Genomic DNA, 8989 nt, shown 5'->3' with positions numbered 1-8989 from the left:
AGCCCATCCGTGCAAAGTCAAAGGGCTAGATCCCGTGGTCAAACGCTATAGGGTTAGGCTAGACGGGGGCACTGGGGGGGGGGGGGGGTAGCAATGCCACCGGAGCGTCGCACCGGGCCCTCATACATGCGAGGTGGTGTGGTGGCATGTCCGAAGAGGCGGGACGCGTCTCCGGGGCGTGCCCCCCCCCCCTCACGGACGATGATGACACGGTAGTAGACGTTCTGCGGTAACGATGCGGCATCAATATTACTAAATACTCGGAGTGCGATAAAATCATGAGTTTTTTTGAACGACGTGGGCACATGTGCTATAGGAACGATGGTATTTTTTCATAATTTTTTGTGATGGAGAAGTATCCGAAAAATTCCCTCTACGTGGATTGCCCTTCACGCGTCTACGGCTGTGGCCGGCGGCCTCCGGGGGCTAGCATGCCGCCAAATCTTGCGTAGGCGGCCTCTCACAAGTCTGGAAGTGTTGTGGTGGTTGGAAACGCCCGGCACTCGTGTCCGGGGTGTGCCACCCCTCACGGACGGCGCCGCCGGCACCTGGAGGGGGGAAACGGACGCGTGGGGTCTACACGGAGGGGATCTTGCTGTGGGTCTGGCCCGGATGTTGCTCCAAAGTGTTCCTATGGGCTGACCTAACACAACCGGGTGGGGAGGTCCACTGGTCAAAGCCCGTCCGGTGCAAAGTCAAAGGGCTAGATCCCGTGGTCAAACGCTACAGGGTTAGGCGGGACGGGAGCACTGGGGGTAGCAATGCCACCGTTGCGTCGCACCGGGCCCTCATACATGCGGGGTGGTGTGGTGGCATGTCCGAAGAGGCGGGACGCATCTCCGGGGCGTGGCCCCCCCTCACGGACGGCGATGACAAGGTAGTAGACGTTCTGCGGTAACGATGCGGCGTCAATATTACTAAATACTCGGAGCGCGATAAAATCATGAGTTTTTTTGCACGACGCGGGCACATGTGCTATAGGAATGATGGTATTTTTTTTCATAATTTTTGGTGTTGGAGAAGTATCCAAAAAATTCCCTCTACGCGGATTGCCCTTCGCGCGTCTACGGCTGTGGCAGGCGGCCTACGGGGGCTAGCATGCCGCCATATCTTGCGTAGGTGGCCTCTCACAAGTCTGGAAGTATTGTGGTGGTTGCAAACGCCCGGCACGCGTGTCCGGGGTGTGCCCCCCCTCACGGACGGCGCCGCCGCCAGCACCTGGAGGGGGGAAACGGACGCGTGGGGTCTACACGGAGGGGATCTTGCTGTGGGTCTGTCCCGGATGTTGATCCAAAGTGTTCCTATGGGCTGACCTAACACAACCGGGTGGGGAGGTCCACTGGTCAAAGCCCGTCCGTGCAAAGTCAAAGGGCTAGATCCCGTGGTCAAACGCTACAGGGTTAGGCGGGACGGGGGCACTGGGGGGGGGGGGGGTTGCAATGCCACCGGAGCGTCGCACCGGGCCCTCATACATGCGGGGTGGTGTGGTGGCATGTCCGGAGAGGCGGGACGCGTCTCCGGGGCGTGCCCCCCCTCACGGACGTCGATGACACGGTAGTAGACGTTCTGCGGTAACGATGCGGCATCAATATTACTAAATACTCGGAGCGCGATAAAATCATGAGTTTTTTGCACGACGCGGGCACATGTGCTATAGGAACGATGGTATTTTTTCATAATTTTTGGTGATGGAGAAGTATCCGAAAAATTCCCTCTACGCGGATTGCCCTTCGCGCGTCTACGGCTATGGCCGGCGGCCTCCGGGGGCTAGCATGCCGCCAAATTTTGCGTAGGCGGCCTCCCACAAGTCTGGAAGTGTTGTGGCGGTTGCAAACGCTCGACACGCGTGTCCGGGGTGTGCCCCCCCTCATGGACGGCGCCGCCGCCGGCACCTGGAGGGGGGAAACGGACGCGTGGGGTCTGCACGGAGGGGATCTTGCTGTGGGTCTGGCCCGGATGTTGCTCCAAAGTGTTCCTATGGGATGACCTAACACAACCGGGTGGGGAGGTCCACTGGTCAAAGCCCGTCCGTGCAAAGTCAAAGGGCTAGAACCCGTGGTCAAACGCTATAGGGTTAGGCGGGACGGGGGCACTGGGGGGTAGCAATGCCACCGGAGCGTCGCACCGGGCCCTCATACATGTGGGGTGGTGTGGTGGCATGTCCGAAGAGGTGGGACGCGTGTCCGGGGTGTGCCCCCCTCACGGACGGCGCCATCACCGACGACCCCACGCGTCCGTTTCCCCCCTCCAGGTGCCGGGTACCGGGTCCCATACAGACGGTAAACTAAGAATCTAAAAATGTACTAATTGAATTAGTGAACTATTTAAACAGGTCTAATTGCTTTTCCCTCGGCGAGGTGGGACTATTTTTTTTTAAAAAAGTAGTTGCCATCTATGCCTACGGCATAGCCGTCGGCATAGGCCTCCTATCTATGCCGACAGCGTGGCCGTCGGCATAGAGCCACCTTTATCCACTCGATGGCCCTCTCGCTGTCAGGTGGGACCACTCCTATGCCGACGGCCTGGCCGTCGGCATAGGGCCACCTTATCCTTGACCTGGCCCTCCTCCTCCACTCATTTCTCTCCTCGCACCCCGATCCAACTCCCTCTCCTCGACAGCCAACCGCCGTCGCCACCCTCTCCGCGACGTCGACGCCCCCCTAGCCGCTCGCCCCGCCACCGGCCACCGCCATCTCCACCCACCCGCGCCGCGCCGCCGCCATCTCCACCCCCTCCGTCGGACGCCCTCTCCTCCGCCCCTCCTCCGCGTTGCTCCGCCCCCTCCTCCGCGTCGTTGCCATCTCCACACCCCTCCATCGGACGCCCTCTCCGCCTCCGCCATCTCCACCCCCCTCCGTTGGACCCCCCACCCGCGCTGCTCCGCCCCCTCCTCCTTGTTGTTGCCCCGCCGGTTGCCACCTCGCCCTGACCTGCCCTGCCCCACCGACCACCACCTCGCCCCCATCCCGCGCTCCACCACCGCCCGCCGCGTCACCCCATCGGTCGCCTCCTCACCCCGGCCCTGCCTGGCTCCGTCTCGCCCCGGCCCTGCCGCTCCGGTGAGACCTCCACCTTTTTCTTTTTCTTCTTTTAGATAGATAGATTGTCAGATATATAGATAGATAGATCGATAGATAGATCAATAGATAGATAGATAGATTGTTAGATATATAGATAGAGATAGATAAATTTTTTGTTCGATGAGATGAATCGATGATGATGATGAATAGCAATGATGATGAATATATTGTTGATATTGTTAGTTGTGATGATGATGATGATGAATATTTATTTAATATTGTTAGTTGTGATGATGATGATGAATATGTGATGAAATAACCCTACATGATTCAAGAATAAATGAATGCACCTAAATTTGTGAGTTGATGATGAATATGCTTTATGAGTTGTGATGTTCTAAATTTTTGTCGCGTTGGAATTTGCAGGTTTTGTAGAGTTTCATGTCGGTGGAGTAATCGTCATCGGAGTTGTTGGTCAAGGATCGTCCCTCCTCTGTTCGACTACTTCCTCTACAGCCGAGGGTGAGCTACGAATCCACCTACACCTCCTACGCTCTTTTAATCATGTCACTAGATTTCATTCACAAGTCAACTGGAATACCCTAGGCGTCTCCCGTCCGAAAGGTTTGCATCGATAAATATGCATTCAATTGCATATTTATCACTGCAGCTCTTTCAGATTGTCCAGCGTTTTCCACGGACAGGCCGAGGATGTGTAGATTGGGTATGTTCTCCATGTTCTACCCCGTTTCGAGACAGGATTTCGGCGGCGCCTCCCCATTGTTCTATGGAGCACATTCTCTCGGCTATTTGCTGAGACGTGTATCTGGAGAACAACGGGGAGGTGCTGCCGAAATTTTGTCTCGGAACGGGGTAGAATGGAGAACGTACTCAATCTACACATCCTCGGGTGGGATTAGGACCCATCTTTACCTATTAGAGATGTAGGTGGATTAAACGCGGTAGAAACTAAAAATTTGATGTGATTAATTTAAGTGAATCCTTAATTATGTTGTGTGGGTTGCAAAAAAGCAGAGGATGGCAGATAATCAGTGGATGTATAGTGGTTTTATCCGTCGGAATCGAGTAACATCAGAGTGGATCGCGAAAACCAATGTCTATTTGAAGGAGATATTCCGTCATCCAATGAGAATTATCCCACCATGCCCCTGTGCGAGATGTGCCAGACGTCACCGTAGAAATCAGACGGACATGAGTGAGCACCTTCGCACGCACGGATATATGCCAAACTTTGACATGCCACCGATAAACATAGCCGAGCAGGACCGTGGTAGAGAGGAGGTGATGCAACAACACATCGATGGATATGAGGACGACGGGGTCAGGGACATGCTAGATGATGTCATTGTTGTAGAAACGGCAAATGCGACACCTTTAGAGAATGAACCGGAGGAACCGAAGGCAACCGCAAAGGCCTTCTTGGAGGTCTTGGCCTCGTCGAAGAAACCTCTTTATGCGGGTGCGAAAATATCTCAGCTGGATGCCATCTCGCAACTAATTGCAGTCAAGGCTGAGTACGGCTGTAGCCAGAAATGCTTCGAAGCATTCCTGGGAGTATGGGCTAACAGCCTCCCTGAGGGTCATGAACTGCCGAAAAGCATGTACGATACAAAGAAAATCATGAAGGCAATCTCTATGGATTATGAGAAAATAGATGTTTGCCCGAAGAATTGCCTTTTGTTTAGGCACGAGTATGCGGATGACAAGTACTGTAGGAAGTGCGGTTCGTCTCGGTACATTGAGGTGGTCGGTGAGGTGTTGGGGAACGTAGTAATTTCAAAAAATTTCCTACGCACACGCAAGATCATGGTGATGCATAGCAACGAGAGGGGAGAGTGTTGTCTACGTACCAACGCAGACCGACTGCGGAAGCGATCACACAACATAGAGGAAGTAGTCGTACGTCTTCCCGATCCGACCGATCCAAGCACCGTTACTCCGGCACCTCCGAGTTCTTAGCACACGTTCAGCTCGATGACGATCCTCGGGCTCCGATCCAGCAAAGCGTCGAGGAAGAGTTCCGTCAGCACGACGGCGTGGTGACGATCTTGATGTACTACCGACGCAGCGCTTCGCCTAAGCACTACAACGGTATGATCGAGGTGGAATTTGGTGGCAGGGGCACCACACACGGCTAAGGAACGATCTCAAGGATCAACTTGTGTGTCTAGAGGTGCCCCCTGCCCCGTATATAAAGGAGCAAGGGAGGAGGGGCTGGCCGGCCAAGGAGGGAGGCGCAGGAGAGTCCTACTCCCACTAGGAGTAGGATTCCCCCTCCAATCCTAGTCCAACTAGGATTCCTTGGAGGGGAAAAGAGGAGGAGGTGGCCGGCCACCCTTTCCTAGTCCTACTAGGACTAGGGGAAGGGGGAGGCGCGCAGCCCATCTAGGGCAGCCCCTTCTCTTTTCCACTAAGGCCCATTATGGCCCATCTAGCTCCCGGGGGTTCCGGTAACCCTCCCGGTATTCCGGTAAAATCCCGATTTCACCCGGAACACTTCCGATGTCCAATCATAGGCTTCCAATATATCAATCTTTACGTCTCGACCATTTTGAGACTCCTCGTCATGTCCGTGATCACATCCGGGACTCCGAACAACCTTCGGTACATCAAAATGCATAAACTCATAATAACTGTCATCGTAACGTTAAGCGTGCGGACCCTACGGTTCGAGAACAATGTAGACATGACCGAGACACGTCTCCGGTCAATAACCAATAGCGGGACCTGGATGCCCATATTGGCTCCTACATATTCTACGAAGATCTTTATCGGTCAGATCGCATAACAGCATGCGTTGTTCCCTTTGTCATCGGTATGTTACTTGCCCGAGATTCGATCGTCGGTATCCAATACCTAGTTCAATCTCGTTACTGGCAAGTCTCTTTACTCGTTCCGTAATACATCATCTCACAACTAACATCTTAGTTATAATGCTTGCAAGGCTTACGTGATGTGTATTACCGAGAGGGCCCAGAGATACCTCTCCGACAATCGGAGTGACAAACCCTAATCTCGAAATACGCCAACCCAACATCTACCATTGGAGACACCTGTAGTACTCCTTTATAATCACCCAGTTACGTTGTGACGTTTGGTAGTACCCAAAGTGTTCCTCCGGTAAACGGGAGTTGCATAATCTCATAGTTGTAGGAACATGTATAAGTCATGAAGAAAGCAATAGCAACATACTAAACGATCGGGTGCTAAGCTAATGGAATGGGTCATGTCAATAAGATCATTCAACTAATGATGTGACCTTGTTAATCAAATAACAACTCTTTGTTCATGGTTAGGAAACATAACCATCTTTGATTAATGAGCTAGTCAAGTAGAGGCATACTAGTGACACTCTGTTTGTCTATGTATTCACACATGTATTATGTTTCCGGTTAATACAATTCTAGCATGAATAATAAACATTTATCATGATATAAGGAAATAAATAATAACTTTATTATTTCCTCTAGGGCATATTTCCTTCAGTCTCCCACTTGCACTAGAGTCAATAATCTAGATTACACAGTAATGATTCTAACACCCATGGAGCCTTGGTGCTGATCATGTTTTGCTCGTGGAAGAGGCTTAGTCAACGGGTCTGCAACATTCAGATCCGTATGTATCTTGCAAATCTCTATGTCTCCCACCTGGACTAGATCCCGGATGGATTTGAAGTGTCTCTTGATGTGTTTGGTCCTTTTGTGAAATCTGGATTCCTTTGCCAAAGCAATTGCACCAGTATTGTCACAAAAGATTTTCATTGGACCCGATGCACTAGGTATGACACCTAGATCGGATATGAACTCCTTCATCCAGACTCCTTCGTTCGCTGCTTCCGAAGCAGCTATGTACTCTGCTTCACATGTAGATCCCGCTACGACGCTTTGTTTAGAACTGCACCAACTGACAGCTCCACCGTTTAAAGTAAACACGTATCCGGTTTGCGATTTAGAATTGTCCGGATCAGTGTCAAAGCTTGCATCAACGTAACCTCTTACGGTGAGCTCTTTGTCACCTCCATATACGAGAAACATATCCTTAGTCCTTTTCAGGTATTTCAGGATGTTCTTGACCGCTGTCCAGTGATCCACTCCTGGATTACTTTGGTACCTCCCTGCTAAACTTATAGCAAGGCACACATCAGGTCTGGTACACAGCATTGCATACATGATAGAGCCTATGGCTGAAGCATAGGGAACATCTTTCATTTTCTCTCTATCTTCTTTAGTGGTCGGGCATTGAGTCTGACTCAACTTCACACCTTGTAACACAGGCAAGAACCCTTTCTTTGCTTGATCCATTTTGAACTTCTTCAAAATCTTGTCAAGGTATGTGCTTTGTGAAAGTCCAATTAAGCGTCTTGATCTATCTCTATAGATCTTTATGCCTAATATGTAAGCAGCTTCCCCGAGGTCTTTCATCGAAAAACTTTTATTCAAGTATCCCTTTATGCTATCCAGAAATTCTATATCATTTCCAATCAGCAATATGTCATCCACATATAATATCAGAAATGCTACAGAGCTCCCACTCACTTTCTTGTAAATACAGGCTTCTCCAAAAGTCTGTATAAAGCCAAATGCTTTGATCATACTATCAAAGCGTTTATTCCAACTCCGAGATGCTTGCACCAGTCCATAAATGGATCGCTGGAGTTTGCACACTTTGTTAGCTCCCTTTGGATCGACAAAACCTTCTGGTTGCATCATATACAACTCTTCTTCCAGAAATCCATTCAGGAATGCAGTTTTGACATCCATCTGCCATATTTCATAATCATAAAATGCGGCAATTGCTAACATGATTCTGACGGACTTAAGCATCGCTACGGGTGAGAAGGTCTCATCGTAGTCAACCCCTTGAACTTGTCGGAAACCTTTTGCGACAAGTCGAGCTTTATAGACAGTAATATTACCGTCAGCGTCAGTCTTTTTCTTGAAGATCCATTTATTCTCAATTGCTTGCCGGTCATCGGGCAAGTCAACCAAAGTCCATACTTTGTTCTCATACATGGATCCCATCTCAGATTTCATGGCCTCAAGCCACTTTGCGGAATCTGGGCTCACCATCGCTTCTTCATAGTTCGTAGGTTCATCATGATCTAGTAGCATGACTTCCAGAATTGGATTACCGTACCACTCTGGTGCGGATCTCACTCTGGTTGATCTACGTGGTTCAGTAGTATCTTGTCCTGAAGTTTCATGATCATCATCATTAGCTTCCTCACTAATTGGTATAGGTGTGGCAGAAACAGTTTTTTGTGATGTACTATTTTCCAATAAGGGAGCAGGTACAGTTACCTCGTCAAGTTCTACTTTCCTCCCACTCACTTCTTTCGAGAGAAACTCCTTCTCTAGAAATGATCCATTCTTAGCAACGAATGTCTTGCCTTCGGATCTGTGATAGAAGGTATACCCAACAGTCTCCTTTGGGTATCCTATGAAGACACATTTCTCCGCTTTGGGTTCGAGTTTATCAGGTTGAAGCTTTTTCACATAAGCATCGCAGCCCCAAACTTTAAGAAACGACAACTTTGGTTTCTTGCTAAACCATAGTTCATAAGGCGTCGTCTCAACGGATTTTGATGGTGCCCTATTTAACGTGAATGCGGCCGTCTCTAAAGCATAACCCCAAAACGATAGCGGTAAATCAGTAAGAGACATCATAGATCGCACCATATCTAGTAAAGTACGATTACGACGTTCGGACACACCATTACGCTGTGGTGTTTCGGGTGGCGTGAGTTGCGAAACTATTCCACAATTTTTCAAATGTACACCAAACTCGTAACTCAAATATTCTCCTCCACGATCAGATCGTAGAAACTTTATTTTCTTGTTACGATGATTTTCAACTTCACTCTGAAATTCCTTGAACTTTTCAAATGTTTCAGACTTATGTTTCATTAAGTAGATATACCCATATCTGCTTAAATCATCTGTGAAGGT

The sequence above is a fragment of the Triticum aestivum genome, chromosome 6A (genome assembly GCF_018294505.1).
Source record: "Triticum aestivum cultivar Chinese Spring chromosome 6A, IWGSC CS RefSeq v2.1, whole genome shotgun sequence".
Taxonomy (NCBI): Eukaryota; Viridiplantae; Streptophyta; class Magnoliopsida; order Poales; family Poaceae; genus Triticum; species Triticum aestivum.
The sequence above is the reverse complement of the archived record's forward strand: the minus strand, read 5'-3'. Positions refer to the sequence as shown.